At 47.8% G+C, this 20,174-nt stretch overlaps 1 protein-coding gene across 7 annotated transcripts in view; it reads left to right on the top strand.

Moving 5' to 3' along the window:
- The window catches only part of MDM4 (MDM4 regulator of p53), a 373,509-nt gene that overhangs the window by 21,565 nt on the left and 331,770 nt on the right, over positions 1–20,174 (top strand). Inside the window, exon 1 of one of the 7 annotated variants that reach the window (XM_078644637.1) lies at positions 847–961. The exons of the other annotated variants lie outside the window; for them this stretch is intronic. The gene's annotated coding sequence lies outside the window, so the exon portion shown is untranslated. Of the gene's footprint in view, positions 1–846; positions 962–20,174 lie in introns of those variants that run through there. 7 annotated transcript variants of the gene reach the window in all.

The raw sequence follows: 20,174 nt of genomic DNA, 5'->3' as shown, positions 1-20,174 counted from the left end.
TTAATAGCTTCAAAACTACTAAATAGATTTCCACCAATTTACAAAAAGATCTTTCTGGTCCAAAATCTAGCTTTCTGCCAAACTTGGTGTCTTTCCGTTTGGGCTGTAGTAGTGTTCAAAATCCCTATGGAGATTGCAATGGGAAAATGTGTTTTGGGGCCAACCCTTTTTCTCAGCCCCTGCTTGTGGAATCACCCCGAAACTTTACAACCAGCAGCTGAAGTGAGTGGCAAACTAGTTTTGAACATTTTGTGAAGATTTGTCAAACAGCGGCACTTTCTTTTTAAAAAAAACCAAAACATTTCTTTATTTCAAAACTAACATAGTCAATTTACAAATTAAAGTATTTGTCTGTTGCGCTTCATTATAGTTCCATTACTACAGCATGTAAAGGAAAAAAGAAATCTCCCATTTACTTTTCTCTATATCAAGAGCGGAAAACATATTTTGATGACAGTTTCTCACTTCGGAGTTACAATCCTGGAACATAATTGACATTGACAAACAATCTTATCAATCCCAAAGAAAAAAACTCTTCCTCGCCCCCCACCCCCCCCTACCGGTTCCTGTCAGATAATACATCATATCCATATCTATTTGTCTTTTAGGTGTCTATGCCCTTGTTTCCTGACTGTGTGGCCGTCATGCTGTGGTGTTCCTCATCCAACGATTTAGGTTGAGTCCGCGCGGCCGTCTCGTCTATCTCTTGTACCATTGCCCCCAAGCCATCAGTACATCCGGGAGCTTATCATCCTTCCTAGTCTGTCTCATATGGTCTTCCTCAGCCATTGCCCATTCTTTTTAACCAGTGTATTGCCGTTGTTCTAAAACCTCATCGGAGTATATTTGTATTTTTTGGCAATGCCATATCATGTGTACAAAATCTGTTTGTGTATGTTGACATCGGGGGAATTTGGGGGTCTCTGGAAATATTTATAGCGTGAAGCCTCCTGTGTGAAAGGTAGGTCATGTGGACTATATTGTATTGTATTTGTTTAAATTTATTGCATATTAATACTATACGGAAACTTTTGTGAATCCTATCCCAGTCTTTTGCCATTATTATGTGCTCACTGACCTCTTGCCACTTTTCTTCTACTTTCAAGGGCTTAGTCTTTTTGTCCCCTCTCAGTGCCCTGTATGAATGGGAAACAAGTTTTTGACCACCCGCCATTGTAATTATAGTGACCAATGTTTGTGTATGCTCCGGGGCATCCGGAAATGTCGGCCAAAGTTGCCGGGCTGTAGCTGCTATCTTGGCATACTGTAGGAATTGCCCGCCCCTAGTCCGAATGTATCCACAGCGTCCTGGTAGGTAATGAACCTATTCTCTGGGTATAGGTCTGACCTAATCAGACAACCCCCCCCCCTCCTTCCATTTTCCAATTGACATTGTTCTTTTTATTTGAGCAAACCGTTGCATGACTTAGATGTCTGCCTCTGGTGCAGAGGGCACACCTTTGAGATGTCTTTTAGTTGTTCAATCCCATATTTTGGCCATTAGTCCAATTGGAGGAGGGTTTTATTCTGGAAGCGACTTATTTGTCCAGAAAAAGCGCTCCCAGCTGTTGTCTACCATAGGTACCCTCTAACAGGGATCGCTCTCCAGAGGGATCCGTATCGAGCCATGATATTGCATATTGCAATTGGGACGCCAAATAATATAACTCTAAGTCTGGGATTTCTAGAGCTCCCTTGCCCCATTGTCTTTTCATAAACCACGGCAAAGTTATTATCAAAACAAACAACGCTTTTCTTATGTTATGTAGGTTCATTTCGCATGCCACACTATAACTGTAGATGTTGAAAGCTAAAGCGTGTTGTGCCACCATTGCTGCAAAAGTCAATAAATAGAAAATTACAGGCGGACTGAAGCTGCATTTTTTTTCTCCATTTATTTACTTTTATACCGATCATGACACACTGCACGTCCTTATAACCATATTACGCTAAAGCACAGTGTGCCGCGATTGCTACAATATTATAAACATAGAAATAACAAAACAAAGCCACATTTCTGTCCCATTTGCGAAGCCAGTAGCTCTCCATTGAACCAATGCGAGACCTATTGTAGTGCAAATGCTTGTTCAAACCTGCAATTCCCTCAGACACGGTGCAGGGTCGAGTATCTTGGCTGTGCAATACATGGAAACCTTGGAGTCGGACAGGATGAAATTCCATGGTACAGGCATGAGTTGTGTATTCTCGCTCTTTCATGTTCTCTTTAATCAGTCTCTAGCTCCCTTCATGTAGAAGCCATTAAGTCTCCGTTTATCCCATCTCTAGTGATTCAATCCAAATTGGACATTAAAACGGTAAAAAGAAAGCATCCAAGCATGAATTTCTGCCAGCAGACTGTGAATCCAGAACTGCGGTTTCTTTTAAATTGGAGAAGGCATATTAAATGATTAAATGTAGAAGGGGACCACTTTCCACGACATATGCATAATTTTCTCTGTGCTCATTTGCCACTTAAGCGATTTAAGACGGATAAGGTGCTGTTTAAGCTGGACAGTTGCCACCTTCTCCCGGTGCTTAAGTTTGATTTACTTTTCTATGTATTAGTGCGCCATTGGATTTTCTCTTTCGGTAATATGGTAATTAAATGCCTTTGAGAGTCAGTGTGGTTGGAACAGAGTCAGTCCATGACCCCAGCCCTCCTGCTCGTTTGAGAATATATCAAGTTTCTCTGACTTGTTTGTCTCCATTGTTGGATTTGCCACAATGTTAGATGAGAATTTCTGGGCTGATGGAGATGAAATGTCTGTATTATTTTACAGTGATACCGGAGTACATTTGGAGAGGTTTGGTAGTTTTTGTCAGGTTCAGAAATGTGGAGGAATGTGTAGCGCACAAATGTCTTGTACTTTTTGTGGGTGACGAGTGAATTTGAGGGCCCTTATTTTACACTTGTAACTTGAATCCATACAGTGCATAGAAATGGCCAATATGCCCGACAAGAATGAGGATTTCTCTGGCAGACCATGGTGGATGCTGTTTGTCAACTCTGGTCCATGGCAATTGTAGCTGAAATGGTTACTATTGGCCAAGGCTCCTATATGTCTCTTGTCTGGCTTGCTTATTTCACACAAGTCCTTGGTCTGCTGGCAGAAGTGGCGTTTAATGTTTCCTCCCCCCACCTCACCCCCCTTACCTGCTGGCAGCCCCGTTATGATCCAGAACGGCTTGCCTAGACCTGGCATGACTTGCTGGTTATTGTGGTTCACTCTAACTGGCTACTCGGACTGACTTTCGCTGGTAGGATTTGTGTTGGCAGTTGTGGGACTTGCGCTGTCAAGAGCAGCATGTGCACGGGCTGGTTAGACTCTTGCAGGTAGACTTATACTAGCAGAGTGAATTTATTTTACCAGTTATTGTGCATGGCAGAGGTGGTGAGTGTGAAATCTATTGGGTAGCATGGGCAGCCCATGTTTACTTTGCACCTAGCAGAAGCGGGCTGTAATGTCTGACAGTCCGGATGGGTGGCTTGTATGGATTGTGGGTGCATTTAGGAGCGGCATGTGTTTATGCCGGCAGTGTTTATAGCTCTGTGTGTTTGGACTCACCTAATTTATGTATCCCAGGTGATGATACTGCGGCATCCAAATTAATATCTTGCAACATTCACTGAGTAGGTTTATGAAGCGAGTTCTGCCACCACAGTGGCACTAAAGAAAATTGTCCCGGTCCTTTGAAGACACTAAAGCAAAGAAGTACGACCTTCGTAATTCACTTTTTTACATCTCTAAGGTACAACCGGGATTTTCCCAGTTGGATATTTTGCCAAGAAACCCATAACCGGTTTACAGAAAACCGTTCATTCTTCCCCAGTCAGTCAGTGTGTGTCTGTATAATTGACGCAGTCAACATTGGGACATCGAGAATTCAATTTAGAATTTTCCATTTGTCTCTAGTCTTATGGTTGTTCCTGTTTGTTTTTAACACGCTTTTGGCTCTGGTTCCACTTATGCACTTAAAAAAAATTGAAATTCAGTTAATTGATTTAACCTTGGAGTACATAATCAGCCCCTAGTTTGTAAGCGGACACAAATCGTGAGAATAGTTTTTTTGTAATCCTATTTTTGGGAATCTACGGGCATTCTGAATTTTGTCAACTATGCACTGGCACTGTTTGGGACTAGTCCAGCTCTGGCCATTAGCAGGATTTACGATCACTCCCAGCCGGAGAGAACTGATATATAGTAATTTAAGAAAAGGTGAAATTGCTGGAAGGAGTTCGACTATCTAGACACGGATATGCTGAATGGCTTATCCATTAGGAATCTTCCATTACAGAAATTTCTTTTTATGAGATTTCTTTGTTCTGAGGAGGAAACTAATTGGGGCGTGGCCTCGAGAATAGTTTTCTCACTTCATCACTCCTAGAATGGGATCTAGTGACAATTTGGATAAGGATGACCTCTGACCCTGCTCCAGGGCCGGATCGCTCCCTCGCTCCCCTGCCGACTTCAGTGCCTCCTGTGCGCTCTCACCCTGCTACTGCCGCTCCCAGTACGCCCTTGCTTCCCCACTGTAGCCCCCTGCCCCCCCGCCGCCCCTCCCGTTTCTGTGACCCGCTGCATTTCCCGCCGCTTCCCCCGCGGCCACTCCCCTCGCCGCTCACCCCAGCTGACCATCCCACCCTCCTCGCCTCGTAAGCAATCGCGGACCGATGTTAGGGATGACCTCTGACCCTGCTCCAGGGCCGGATCTCTCCCTCGCTCCCCTGCCGACTTCAGCGCCTCCTGTGTGCTCTCTCCCTGCTGCTGCCGCTCCCACTACGTTCTTGCTTCCCCGCTGTAGCCCCCTGCTCCCCCCGCTTCGCCCCTCCCGTTTCTGTGACCCGCTGCATTTCCTGCCGCTTCCCCCGCGGTCACGCCCCCCTCGCCGCTTCGCTCCCGCCTCCCGCCTCCCGCCTCCCAGCTGATCATCCCACCCTCCTCACCTAAATGGCATCCGCTGCCCGGACGCGCAGCAGGCACGCTGATTACGCGCCGAAGTTGCGCCAAAGGCAAGCCCGCCTGCCCAGCGCCAGAACCCCTGGAACCCGCGTACTCCACACCGCCGGACTTCAATACCCTCCACGCACTCAACAGCGGCCAAGACCACCGCTGCTTCCAGGCTGCCCCGAAACACACCCACGGACCCTTCTACTGCCACACCTGCAACTTCACCTGCAACTGAGCCATCAAACCGCCAAGCACTGGGCCCAACCACCTCCGCTGCATCCTCCTCAACACCCGCTCCGCACGCAAACACGCCATCGAGCTATGGGACCTGCTAGACACCTCCGCCCCAGACATTGCCTTCCTGACAAAGACCTGGTGGAACGACTCCTCGGCACCTGACATCGCCATAGCCATCCCGGACGGCTTCAAAATCTCCCGCAGGGACCGCACCAACGGGATGGGAGGAGGAATAGCCATAGTCCACTGTCCAGGTCCACACCATCGCAGATGACTCCCTCAACTCAGCCGAACACCTCCACTTCCGGATCCACACCGACCCCAACACCACCCTCAGAGGAACACTCATCTACAGACGCCCCCGGACCACGGGCCCCCTTCAACGACTCCGTCGCCGACCTCGCCAGCACCCACGAACTCGCCTCCACGGACTACATCCTCCTCGGGGACCTGAACTTCCACCTCGAGAACAACGACGCCAACTCCACCGCCCTGATCGACAACCTCTGCCTCCGACAACTCGTCACCGAAGCCACCCACGCCGCTGGCCACACGCTCGACCCAGTCTTCACCACAAGCACCCACGTCGCCTTCAACCACACCACCGAGCTCCACAGGACTGACCACCAATGCATCCACTTCACCTTCAAGAAACCAACCACGCGCCAACGCACCCAACAGCTGCCCCGCCACTGCTGGAGCAAAGTTACCGAGGACCAACTGACTTCAACCCTCACCCAGAACCCACCCACCGACACAAGCGACGCCGTCCGAAACTTCACAGTGGATCGACGACTGCACCAACACCCTCGCCCTGATCAAGAAACCCTCCATCAACTACCCCAGAAAGAAAGCCTCCTGGTTCACCAAAGAACTCCAGATCTCCAAACGAGCATACCGGAAGCTGGAGAAGACATGGCTCCACGACCGCGCACCAGACAGCCACGCAGCCCACAAAGACGTCACTCGCAGACATCACCACCTCATCAGAACAGCCAAGAGATGGTCCTTCACAGCCAGACTGGACAACCACGCACACGACAGCAAAGAACTTTTAAACATAATGAAGGAACTCCCCAACACCAACGACATCCCGCCCTCGTAAGATCTCTGCGACTCACTGGCCACCTTCTTCCACCGAAAGATCGCCGACCTATATAACAGCTTCAACTCCTCACCCGCCCCGACCACAACAAACTACACCCCGAACGCCACCTGCACCAACCAGCTGACCGCCTGGTCCCACGTCAACGACGAAGAGACACGCATGGTCATGAACTCCATCCACCCAGGATCTCCGTCAGACCCCTGCCCACACCACGTGTTCAACAAAGCTGACGCAACCATCGCCCCCCAATTGCGGAAGATCATTAACATCTCCTTCAACACAGCGACATTCCCGGAAAGCTGGAAACATGCCGAAATAAACTCCCTTCTCAAGAAGCCCAAGGCGGACCCCAAAGACCTCAAAAACTTCCGGCCCATCTCCCTGCTCCCGTTCCCGGCGAAGGTCATCGAGCAAATCTCCAACATGCAGCTGACCCAACATCCCGAGGACAACAACATCCTAGACCCATCCCAGTCCGGATTCATACGCAACCACAGCACCAAGACTGCCCTCATCGCCGCCACAGACGACATCAGGCGCCAGCTAGACAATGGCAAAACCTCAGCCCTCATCCTCCTGGACCTGATGACCGCCTTCGACATGGTATGCCACCGCACACTAAGAACACGCCTCCAAGAAGCCGGTATCCAGAAAAAGGCCCTGGACTGGACCACATCCTTCCTCTCCGGCAGAACCCAGAGAGTCCGCCTCTCGCCCTTCCGATCCGAAGCCACAGATATCATCTGCGACGTACCCCAGGGATCATCCCTCAGCCTTACGCTGTTCAATGTCTACATGGCCCCCCTCGCACTAGTAGCCCGACAGCACGACCTGAACATTATTTCCTACGCCGACGACACCCAGCTCATCCTCTTCCTCACCATGAACCCACTCACCGCCAAAATCAACCTCCACGAGGGAATGAAGGCTGTCGCCGAGTGGATGAGGAGCAGCCATCTGAAACTGAACTCGGACAATCGGAGGTCCTCATCCTAGGCCCCACCCCCTCCGCGTGGGACGACTCCTGGGGCCGACCGCACTGGGAGCAGCTCCAACACCCACGGAGCACGTACGCAACCTAGGATTCATCCTCGACCCCTCCCTCTCCATGTCGAAACAGATCAACGCCATCTACTCCACCCTATTCATCACCCTCCGCATGTTTCAGAGGATCTACAAGTGGATCCCGACCGAAACAAGAAGAACGGTGACTAGGCGCTCGTCGGCAGCAGACTGGACTATGGCAACGCACTCTTCGCAGGAATCCCGGCCAAACACATGCGATGACTACAACCCATCCAGAACGCCTCAGCCTGACTGATCCTCAACGTCCCCTGCCACAGCCACATCACCTCCCACCTAAGAGACCTGCACTGGCTCCCCGTCAACAAGAGGATCACCTTCAAACTCCTCACCCACGCACACAAGGCACTCCACAACGCCGGACCAGCCTACCTGAACGACAAGACTCAACTTCTACACGCCAGCTCCGCCGCCGTCCCGCGCATCCAACGAACGACCTCCGGCGGCAGATCCTTCTCCTTCCTCGCCGCCAAGACCTGGAACACCCTCCCCACCCATCTACGACAAACCCAAGACCTGCTCCCCTTCAGAACTTCAGAAGGCTCCTCAAGACCTGGCTCTTCGAGCAGTAGTGGCACTTCCCCCCCACCCCCTCACAGCGACTTGAGACCCTCACGGGTAAGTAGCGCGCTCTACAAGTTCACTGAATATTGATTGATTGATTGATCCAGGCGTTGCCTGTATCAGGGAGTCCAATAATTTCATGGGATATGTGTCACTTTGAGAAGAGACCAATCTATTTGTGGCCTTTAACTCCTCTTTATTGAGTGATTAAAGTTGTGGTCTTTTTGTATCACAAGTAAGGGAGCCCGTCTAGCGGTGTCCTTTAGAACCAATCGAGCCGTGCCTTGAGGGGAGATTATTGTATCGCGTAATTGGTGCAAATGCAGCTTTTGCCTTTGGGATGGGAGTGGTAGGGGTTCAAATATCTGGAATGAAAAAATTGAATTGCTCTCTAAATCGCATGGAGCAAGCAGCATTTGTGGACTCTTCAAGGACCAGCGCTGCAACTGTGTGGAACCCAGCTTTATCCAGGAGCTGTTCTTGAGCAATATCTGTGCTGATCCCAGCAATTTTCCCCAACAGTATCTTGTCTTTGGGGTACAGAAAGCTGTTCGTTAGTATACATTTGCTGTTTTGCTGGGGACAGCATCAGCAGTCCACAGATCCAATTCATATTTTAAGCCTAGCAGCCCTTCAGCTGCCATTACCTTGGTTAGGAGCAGCTGGAGCTTAGAGTCTAAACATTGGAGAGAAATTAGGATACACCATGGCGCCCTTGATGTGTTCCAATAGGTTTCATAAGATTTGATGGTGGTGCCTTTAATTTCTAACATTCTAAACTCCCTGCCTGTAAGTCTGTGCATGCTCTGTGACAATGTTCTGTATATGTAGGAGTGTGTGGTTGTGTGTATGCACACTTAAAGTATAGCACTTTTCACAACCAGAGTTTGTTGATACCTACAGGGGTGTGGAATTTAATAAAATATCTTCTTGTCCATAGGCAGGTTGTTTCAAAAATCTACTTGTACTGTAACAAAATCTACTTGTCCCTTTGGTGCCATGTAGTGCAGCGACACATTATGGTAGCAGTCTCATTAAATAAAAGCTCTGATATAGCCTCTCTGATTATGCCAGGGCTCCCAAAAAACTGCAAAAACCTCTAAGCTGACCTATATCACTTCAATGGCTGTGAAGAAACTCTGTGACGTATCGGCACATCGTAGTCACAAAGGTATTGATATAATTTCCTGGATCCCTCCTATGTCTTTGAACAGTTATCTGTATTATTTGTTGGTGTAGTATGTATGGCCATATGGATGAGACATTTGATGTGTGAATTCATGTTTGATGATCGAGTGTGGGGTTATTCTTATCCTTATTCTTAGGCGAATGTCCTGTTGTAATGGTCTCTTTTTCATGTGTATGGTTTGTTTTTCCTTATTGAAATGTTTGTTTGTCTTATTTAGCCATGCTAAAGAAATTGAGATACTAAGCCATTCATGAAACTAAGTACATGAAATGTATTGAAAAATTGATATAACAGGACTACTCTGCATGTGTGTTTGTTTTCATGTTTTGTGCTAATTTATAATAATGAATTCTTTGAAAAAGAGAATAACCCCCAAAACTTTCTACATATAATAAATATGGTTTTATGAAATATTTCGGTTGAGTAAATACTTTGGGGACATGTTCTATGCATGAGCCCTAGTGGCCAGCAATTGAAGTAATATAGGTCAGCTTAAAGGTTTTTGCAGTTTTTTTGTTTCCCCCTCCTCTAGGACCTTACATTACATAGGGGGTACCTTTCTACCTGTCAGTATGCTAGGGCTCCTGCCATAGTAGTGTTTGAATCCCCTTATGTTGCCACGTTTCCGCAGATCAACATACTGAAGCTGAAGGTAGTAGTAAGCAATAGATTCCGGGTTAGAATGCCCTTTTGAGTCTGTGCAGACCTAACTTGCATGTTTTGAGAGTTTTCAACAACTCTTCTCTAATCTTTACCCATACTGAGAAATCTTTCAGTGTTGGAGTAAAAAGTGGGTAGGGGAAAGTGAACTTGAAAACACTCAAATTTTCGCATGAGCAAATCTACACATGCATATTTGCTCATGCTAAAATGCAGTTCACTGATATTTTCTAGGAGTACTATTTCTTGTCCTACTTCTGTAAATCCTTGGGAATTCACAAAAGCCGTATCGTTGCACTTAATGCAAGGACATATCATATACCAGGGTGCACTTTTGAGACTTTCTTTAATAATTGAGCCCCTAATTTGGCCTGGCGTTGACCGTGGCCTTTTGTGTTTATTAAAATTCTCTTTCTTGCTATATCGGCTGGCTTTCAATGTGCAGTAGTCATGTTAAGTGCCAGTAACTACTGTGGCAGTGTACGCTTTCTGAGACCAAAAACTATTTTTGCTTTTGCCAATGTTTGTTATAATGGTGATGGTCCGGCAGCTCCCGCACCAAAAAGGTTTTACACAAACCATGTCACACATTGACAAAACTAAAAAGCTGGCCACCAATTTCAGACCAACTGGCTTTGCCAATGCATGTTTATTTTTGTTTCTCATAATCGTATTGAAACTGGTTACACTGATTTTCCATTATGACTAATTTCGGGAAATATTAGCATGCATTAACATAAGTTACTAAATGATGCTGCAAAGTAATGGTACCTGAAATTTTACAGTATTTTAGCAAAATGTTTTTTTCCTGCTTTCATTTTTTATGGACATTTTATTTTGAAAGGATCATCAGTTTTGCTTTCAGGCTTCTGCAAATATTTACATCAAATTAGAGAGCATTCTGGGAGCATTATACATATTGCTAATCTTTGAAAACGTGTGTACACATTTTTATACTGGAACCACTGTCAATCGTGCAGTCAGAGCTTACAACATTGACTTAGAGCGCTCACCCTATTAATAAAGGCTTCCAATTAATAAACCATAAATACAAGTTTGAACATCATTAACATATGGACAGAAATATTACCTTAACTGCAGACAGTGCACATACCTGATCCATTATGTGGTACAGCAAACTGGCAGCCAAAGGGTTTGTGCTGCAGTGGGTTGGGCCTACCTGTCCCAAGGACAAAATACACATGAAAGCTTGTTGCCCTTGACCCCAAACAATATGTCCTGGGTGTCTGGCTACAGGAATTCCACGTCCCTGTACCTAGTCATGTTTAGAACTTCTCCTAAGAACCGAGTTTTATCACATCTGAAGCCTTGCAGCTTTTAAACCAGTCTCTTAAGTTTCCATTAGTCTTTTTTTAAGTGGTTGTGTTGCTCATTCATATATTTTGCCACAATTACACCGTGAGACCTGCACAAGGATCTCCACAGCATATTTAATCCATTAAGCTATTACATACGAAATCTACACTTTTGAGCCTATGACCTGAAACAACCACTTTAGCACAGTGCTATTTGAATATGCTTCAAACCTGGGACAAGAGTTGGCACACTCATCTCTCTAGCAAGTACATTAGCCATCAGAGTTTAATTACTGCTGTTATGCAATGAAACTTAGTGGATACACGGATCTCTGCAGCAGGTGCTTTGGTCCCAGTGCCTTTGGTGGGCAGTTCCTGCCCATGGTCTCTAGCAAAGAGTTGTGACAGTTTCCTAAAGGGCTCTCTGTTTGTCTGTACTTAGCTTTCAAACCCTTTCAAGAACTTCAAAAACATGCTTAAACAAGCATTGGCATAGCCAGTAGGTCTCGCCTTTGGGGCCTTATAAGTGTTAAGTTATCCAGCACAATATCCTGGGTGCAACTGTTGTGTTGCATTGCTAAACACTTATAAGGTCCTAAAGGCGAGACCTTTTGGCTATGCAGGGAATTAAACTGAGCTATGTGCCCGGACAGTCAGTGCCCCACACCGCACTGACACCCCAGCCTGAAGATTAATGGCGCTGTCCCCGGGCCACCTTCAACCCTTAAAGGGCCCATGACAAATTATTTCGGCTTTATGTAATGGCTTTGTTAATATTAGTTGGATCACACCGTAGATACAGCAGCCCATGAGGCAATGGTTAATCGATGTATACATGCACCTCTTCATTTAGGCATTTTAATAATATTAATGTGACCATTTTTTACAGCGGACACCACTACATTTAGTCTTTGGTGAAAATTGTCCGTTTGAGGAGGAAAGGCCTGCCTAGTTTGAATGTTGTGGTTTGCACACAGTGTGTTACGATTCAATGGGAAAGAATGGGAGCAGGCGCTCTGAGGCTTTGAGGCGCTTAGGGACATGAGAGTTTATTCAGCAGACTGCGGGCTTGGCTCGTTTGCCTGAAAACCTCATGACTGGAAAGTGTGAGATTGACCCGCTGAGCTATCTTGTCAGCGTGAAACAGGGAGCAAGGTCTGGATTCTGAAAACAACGAAGAGAGGGCATCTTGGGCAAAGTGTGCGAGCAAGTGTCGTCCTAACAGACACTCCCACGAATTGGGCAAAGGGATGACTCACCAAGACCACCAGGGGCCACCGGCCTACCCTTTCCTTCACTCACTGAGGCCCCTCAAAGCTCTCTGAATCTTCTGGTTTCCATCTGTGGCACGTCTTTTGGTCCATTGAGGGTTGTTTGCGGTCCTGCCAATGAACACTTTTCTATGTGCTGCATTTCTAAGCTATCGATCTACTTGATCCCCTGATCGACTAAATAATCTACTGCCCAGCCATAATCAAGGGGACGACGCAGCACCTAAACAAAGCTATTGTACTGATGCGCTATACAAATGTCCTTACGAATGCGCAGCGCCCGTCCTTCAGTTTGCTTAAAACATTTAGCATTTCTTTTAAAATCAGGCCTGGCTTTAAGACAGCTGAATGCATTGAATGCTCGCTGCTGACGTCTGCTGTGGTCTGACAGTCACGCCTCAGCATGCCAGATTAGAGGTCAGTTCATTTTTAGGTCTCGCTGGTGATGCAGCGCGATAACGCTGTTGCCTGCGAGATCTATTGTTGTCGTCTTGCCTGCCAAGTGGTACAGACCGGGGCACGCGCCGATTGGTGTCTGTGGACGCGCTTTTAAAGAGACGCGCTTGCGCAGACGCGCTTCCATATACACACACAGCCCCTGCTTTCGCTTGGCTAGCATGCACTAACGGCTCGCACACACACAGCCAGCCCCCCCCTGAACACACACACAGACACGCACGCGCACATACACACACGCGCACGCACACACATTTTCTGTAGGCACTACGAGGAATTAACAATGCCCTTTGTGAAACATACTTCGCAGTGTACGCCTTATGGGACAAATTAAACGTGCATTTTAAAAGAAAGCAGCGACCTCTTCCCTACAAACTATAGTATGTTATTGCAGAGGGGTGCCTTTTGATTGGGGGGTGGAGGGGGGTTGAAACACCACTGCAGGTGAGCCACCACAGGTGAGGCTGCCTGCTCCCGGACCCTGCTCTAGGGTGTGCTGTTCATCTACAGCTCCTCCCCCACCAGAGCCTGAGGGATAACATCCACGTCTACAGAAAGGGAAGGCGTGCGAGCCTCTGCCCGCCCCCGATTGTGCGTTTCCGTGATTAGAGAAGGCATGAACTGTCACACGTCACAGGCCATTTAAAGCACCAGAAAACCGTTGAAATCACATGAAACATCGCCCACCACACAGTTAACCACAGAGGACGAAACGTGAGCCATTATGGGCTCTACCCAGCAGTTACCAAGGGAGGGCTGAAGCTCAAAGAAAGCGAAAGTAGGGTGGAACTCGCTGGAAAAAAAAACAGGAATTCTTCGGCTATGCAAACTCCATTGAAAACGGTGTTAGTATCAGGGAAAATGCAGAAAGCGTGGAGACACCTCAGGCATCGGAGAGCGGCGATAGAAAAGAAGCCCACTAGAAAAGATTAAAACATTCAGGACATCAAGAGTGCAGGGTATGGGGCAGGATATAGGCCACCCTACCCCCACGCCATGTCAGAACTATGAAAGTGAGGGGCGTCGTTTCGTGGTAGCGGCGCCCCTGTCTGCGGTGGGCAGGAGGCCAGGACAGCAAGGAAGCAGCACTTCAAGTTTCCCAGGTGCATCCATAAGTAGTTCACCCAGTCCAAATTCCAACATTGCATTCTGGGACTGCAACAAACAGGACTGCAAGTCCCAGAATGAGAAGTAAAAATATGACTGGGCGAACATGAGAAACGTCATCATGAGCGTGGAAAGAGATAGTAATCTTCCAAATCAAATGACAAAGTAAAGGGGTAATTATATGGCCCAATAAAGAGCTTTTAAAGAATGCAAACTTTAGGGGTCGAAAGGTTTCCAATGACCCTCCAAGAAGACTTCAAATAAAACCTAAAAAATTACCTATACTTACATGGACGCCAATAAAGGGGAGGAGGGTGGGGTTTAGAAAAAAGGGGGCAGTAATGAGCTGGCTTTAAATGAGGAGGGGGGTTCATAATAGGTTTGGGGCATGCATGGGGCACAATACCCCGTGAACCCAAGCAAGAGAGGGGAACAAGACCCCTAAGAACCGGGGCACTCACCGATCGCCAGCGTCACGAAGGCCACCTGTATGAGCAGGGACAGCCAGCTGAGCAGGTAGATGAACCACATGCTGCAGCTGGCAGAGGCACAGGGCGCCTGGCCCGGGCCGCCCTCCCAGCCCCCGCCGTGCAAAGCTGGAAGCGGCCGCTGGGCTCCCTCTGCGGCTCTGTGCAACTCGCACCGGAACCAGAGAGCCGCTGCTGCGCCTTCCGGAGCCAGACCAGCGCCGATAGAGCATCCGTGAGAAGCCACAGCGCCACCTGCAGGCGGGAGGCTAGACAAGCAGGAGTGGCGGGGGACTCCAAGGTGCACTTATAGAAGAAACTGACCCCGTCGCCCCTGCAGCCCGGGCGTAGTCATACTCGTATGTCTGAATTATACATACTAGCTTGCCGAACGTGATAAAGTTACATGGGATATTTTCAATAGTTTTTCACTTGTCGTACACGTAATTCAAATGTTTTTATGAAGTTATTTTTTTATTTTAACAACTTTGTTTTTAATTTGTTTAAAAGTACTAAATATCTAATAATACATTCAACTTTTAACAAGTTAATCAAATGTATAACTTGCGTGACAGTTTTTTAAAATGTCTTTGAACTGTAATGAATTTTGTAAGTAGCATGCTTCTTTTTTAGGTCGAGGGACCTATAAGCTGTGCAAAGCACAGCTTCCGGTCCGGAGAAATTATGTTTTGGAGTAGGGCAGTTTAAACCCGCCTCTCAGCTCCGTTCGCTTCCATTGGCTGGCTTCCTAAAAGGAAGCCAGCCATTGGAAGAGAAGGGAGGCACTCCAAACAAGCCCCGTCTTTTTCGGATTCGGGGGCGTACGTTTTGCTGTTCTTTAGCTCGTGACGTCGTCCGTCACTCAGGACAGCAACACACACCCCCGAATCCGAAAAATTTCGAAAGCTTTGAGGCAGCCATTTCTGCCCGACCACCGCCGCCGGCGGAAGAAGTCCCGGCGTGGGTATCCCCCATCGGGTGCTCACCCCGCTGTATATTTAAATTAAAGAGGGAGCCTACCCCTCATCAGCCCCGCATTACCGCCGCAGCCCAGGACACCCGAAAATCGTAGCCACGCAAGGAGAAGAAGCCCGTCCCCAGCCGCCGCCGACCGGAGAAGCCTAGCAGCCCTGCCCGCAGCAGAGAGGAGCCGCCGCCTCCCCACACAGCCGGGCCTGACAGCGTAAATTAATGACCTCGCTATACTCCGGAAATGTATTTTTAAAAAAGCAGGACCGATGGTTATTTCTTTTAATTTGGAGTCATATCCCTCGCAGTTGCGTTCGGACTGGAGAATCCATGTTGGCCCGCAAAACCGTCCTCAGCCCTAACCATCTAAAAGTGTGGATTTTAGTGAGTGAAACTGGGGGTCACCAGGCTGTGAGTGTGTAAAGCGGGGTGCCCACGAAGGCCTGGGTGAATGTGCGCGTGAGTCTCTCTCCTCAATAGGAGACGGTGCACGTCGGTAGAGGCCAGTCACTGAGGGTCGGTGAGGGTCCGGGTCACCGTCTGCTGCTGCTAGTGAGGGGCCCCCGTGCTATACGCTGTGCCCTGTGCAGTTTGCACCACTGTGCCACATTCAGCAGCGCCTGCGCGTCCCCTTCTTGACCTCGCTATACTCAGGAAATGTATTTTAAAAAAAGCAGGACCGATGGTTATTTCTTTTAATTTGGAGTCATATCCCGCGCAGTTGCGTTCGGACTGGAGAATCCATGTTCGCCCGCAAAACCGTCCTCAGCCCTAACCATCTAAAAGTGTGGATTTTAGTGAGTGAAACTGGGGGTCACCAGGCTGTGAGTGTGTAAAGCGGGGTGCCCACGAAGGCCTGGGTGACTGTGCGCGTGAGTCTCTCTCCTCAATAGGAGACGATGCACGTCGGTAGAGGCCAGTCACTGAGGGCCGGTGAGGGTCCGGGTCACCGTCTGCTGCTGCTAGTGAGGGGCCCCCGGTGCTATACGCTGTGCCCTGTGCAGTTTGCACCACTGTGCAACATTCAGCAGCGCCTGCGCGTCCCCTTCTTTGCCTTCAGAGCAGCAAGCAGGCACAGAGGGAGGCCTGGTATCTTTAATTCCAGTCCCACATAAATACCCCACAGAGAGGACCCCAGCACTCCTTTTATTCCAGTGTCATCCTGGCTGGGAGCTGGTTGGAGCTACAACGTGTTTATTTACTACCCAAAGAACTATTTTAAAAACCTCAAACACAAACTTTGTGAAAACACAGGAAGGTTAAAAACGTATGCCACACAGTTTGCATGTGGCTTCTCAATGCCGGTTACTAACACTCAGATTCATTACAAAATCTTACAACCTGTAAGTAACACAAGGATGTATACAAAAATAGCAATAACCCACTGAGCTATCCACATAGTCAGTGTTTGACCTGCATGTTACAAGCTATGCTTTGCAGCAGGCGCATTAACCCGGTACGATGTTTTGTGAGGAGTCTGATCTGTGGCTAGACTGCACAGCGATGTGTCCAACAAGTGCATTAACTGCCAGAGCTATTTTTCAGGTATTGTCCCTCTGAATGTTCTGGGAAGTGGGAATAGAAAGATCTCAGCACCAGCTGCCATAACCCTGCAAGATTTTTTTTTTTTTTTATCTGCCTGTTTGTGAACAATTAAGAAACCCCCAAAAACTTTAGTGTCACAACTGTACTTGTTGTCAATTTCTTTGGGGGCAATGTTTTTTTTCTATAAAATAGGCCTTATCACAAAGGAATTTTGTGGCAGGTAAAACAGTATTGCGGTGGTACTGTTTTACGTGCTCTTCTTATACGCATTTGTGAGAAAAAAATATACCTATAATCGTATAATGGGATATTCCAGCATAATCGTATGCAGTTGGTACAAACAGGAAAGTGTGTGCCTTCTTTATACTTCAGTATCTGCAGATTGAACCTTTCCGGACGATTGACAAAGGCACGTACTGTACGTCAAAGAGTACTCTACCCATACTCATAAATGCGTCTGTGACTCGGCCCTTGCATGGGCGACTGGACTGGCGGACTCTGCCACCCTATCGTCGCTGTCATTTCTTGGACCCCATTTCGTGGACCCGGCGTAATTTTTTTCACATTAGGCCGCAGTCCAGGCAGGGACTGGCGCGAGGACGCCCTCCCAGTAACTTTTTCAATCCTGAGCGCCACTTGCACTATTTATACACACGGGTGTGCACACTTCCTGTGGTCAACACCAGCCCCTCTGGGAGGGCAGAAGAGTCAGTGGCGGTGAAACGTGCCACCGTAAGTGTGAACAGTGACAAGCTGAGATGATGTCGGAGCAGGTTCACTTCACACACACCGCAGCCCCAGGAGTGGCTTAGCTCCGGACAGTGTTGCTATGCTGACACAGAACAAGCATGCTAGTGTGAGCCCGGTTACCTGCGCAGACTGCAAGCGACCCTTGTTCACCGGCGCAAGGCCTCACTGTGTGATCTTGTGCCGATGCATTAGGTGACTCATCGAACGACACGTCATTAACCCACTGTGGAATGTAGCGTCATTGATAATAAACCAGTTTACTTTATTTTATGTGATTGGATGAGCCATTGGGGGGGGGGGGAGGGTCACTGGCAGAGGCAGGGTTCTTACGTCACCCAGGCCCATGCACGAGTAGCTGGTGCAGTTCACGTTTTCTCTTTGCATTTTAGGACATGTAATAGTCCAATTTTATAACGAGATCGCTAGGGCTACAATTCTGATAATGCAGGAACTGGGTGAACAGCTCGCACCTGGACCTAGGACATTTTAGAACTACCTGTTGGTAAAATTAAATAGAAGACAAAGTTGGCTAATATTGCCATTGTATCGCTGCATTGCTCCAGATACTGGGCAGACAGTTTGTGGTTTCTATTTCCAAATCGCTTTTATCTGGGTGTCTTATTCCAGTGAGTTCATTTGAAGAACATTTCTCCAGAAAATGCAGAAGGGCACATGTTTGTAAAGGCAAGTCCCAGGAATGGATGTATAGCACAGCTGGCGCCTGGCATGGAATGTGTGCGCAGGTGATGTGGCTGGCAAATGTATTTCCAGAAAACGAATACTTTGTTCTGTTTTTGCCCTTTGCGTCTAATGTATGTAACCCCCAACCAATGTTATGTTTTTTCACAACTCTCAAAAAACCTGCAAGTTCCAGAACAAGTAACGTGCGCAAACGTGTAAGTCCTCTTGGGCGGCCGATAAAGTGTTAACTGCTGCTGAAATCACCTCTTAGCGCTCGCAGGTGTGAAAGGTCGCTATCGAAATTAGTAACCGCTTAGAAAAGAAACTGGTCACTGGTGGAGTCTCCGAGTGAAAAGAAATGGTTTCCCATCAGTCTTGATGGCACGCATTTCAACCTTCAAATAACCAAAGTGTTACAGTAGACCTCAGAGTCACCTGCAGGTGATTGATGATCGATTCTTGTGAATAGGTATGTAAGTAAGTTACGGGCCAGGGGACCATTAACAAAAACACGCAGATTTACCCCCTTGGGGAGCGGGCGGGCACGTACAGCGCGGGTGTCAGAAACGCCGACGGCTCTCTTGGAATGTGTAAATGTATTACATTGCATCGAAGGGCCGTGTATGAGAGTATCTTCTTCACAGCTTTTGGGCAGGGGGGATGGCGTCCACCCGGTAAAATAAGTGGGGGGGGACGCCGTCCACCCTCGTGGTACCCCGACTCGAGCCCTGGCCATACCATGCCAATAACGCAACGCTGCACCCCAGTCCCAGTCACTGCGGGCCACACAATGCCAATAACGCAAGGCCGAGTAACTCCAGGCACTGCGGGCCATGCGCGTATCAATAACGCAAAGCCGAAGGAAATACTAACTGTTGCTTACTAGTCATTTCTGACTGCAGTCACAAAATACGCAACAGCTGTTACTCCCAGAGAAAGTGGAGAACACTGATCCCATTACACAACCAGCATTTGTAATGCAATAGGTCTAGCATTTGCGAGAATATTAGCTATGGGCATTGTAAATGACAATGCCATTTATTTAACGATTAAGCTATTGGCAATGACAATGCCATTTATTTTTGATTAAAAAATAAATAAATAATGAGCAATGCCAATAGCTCTACCTTTAATAATGCCGAGACCATTGCATTGTAAATGCTTGTTTAGGTCTCGGCCTGCCAATGCGCTTGCGCATTGCTGGCTGAGATTATAGTAATTGGGCAAAAGAACAGTCTACCAACGGCGGATTTGGCACAGTTCATGTGACCTACGCGCATGCACAAACCAGCCACGTCACAAACAACCATTTGTCTGTGCCTCCCGTCACACTTCAAAGCTGCCGCTCCCCGCCCCCGCATCAGACTTCAAAGCAATGCGCTCCCGCCCCCCCCCCCCACAGCAATGCCAAGAGCTTGTTAATCCTCCTTGTGATAAAACCAGCCGCTGCCGCCCCCCGGGAAAGTTTCCCCGAGCTGTCTCCTTCACTAAACCCCACCTCTCGGTCTTGTTCGTCTTCACGTCTCATCCTTTCTTCTCAGCGCCCCTCTCGTTCACCCTCCGTCTTCTTAATTTCTTTCCACTCCCTTGTCATATTTTTTATTTATTTAACTCCTTTCTCGCATTTTATTTTCTCTTGTTTCCATTCCTCTCACCTCGCATCTCACCCCCACCCTTACTTCTGTTCTCTTTTGCTTTCTCTTCTTACCTCACCTCATCACTCTTTCTTCCTCTTAGTCTCTTTCTTTCATGTATTACCTTGTTCTTCATTATCACATATCAATGCACCTTTCAATATGTGAGTTTAGGGAGTGCACTGTAC

The sequence above is a fragment of the Lissotriton helveticus genome, chromosome 5_1 (assembly GCF_964261635.1).
Source record: "Lissotriton helveticus chromosome 5_1, aLisHel1.1, whole genome shotgun sequence".
Classification (NCBI taxonomy): Eukaryota; Metazoa; Chordata; class Amphibia; order Caudata; family Salamandridae; genus Lissotriton; species Lissotriton helveticus.
The sequence above is the reverse complement of the archived record's forward strand: the minus strand, read 5'-3'. Positions and strand labels throughout refer to the sequence as shown.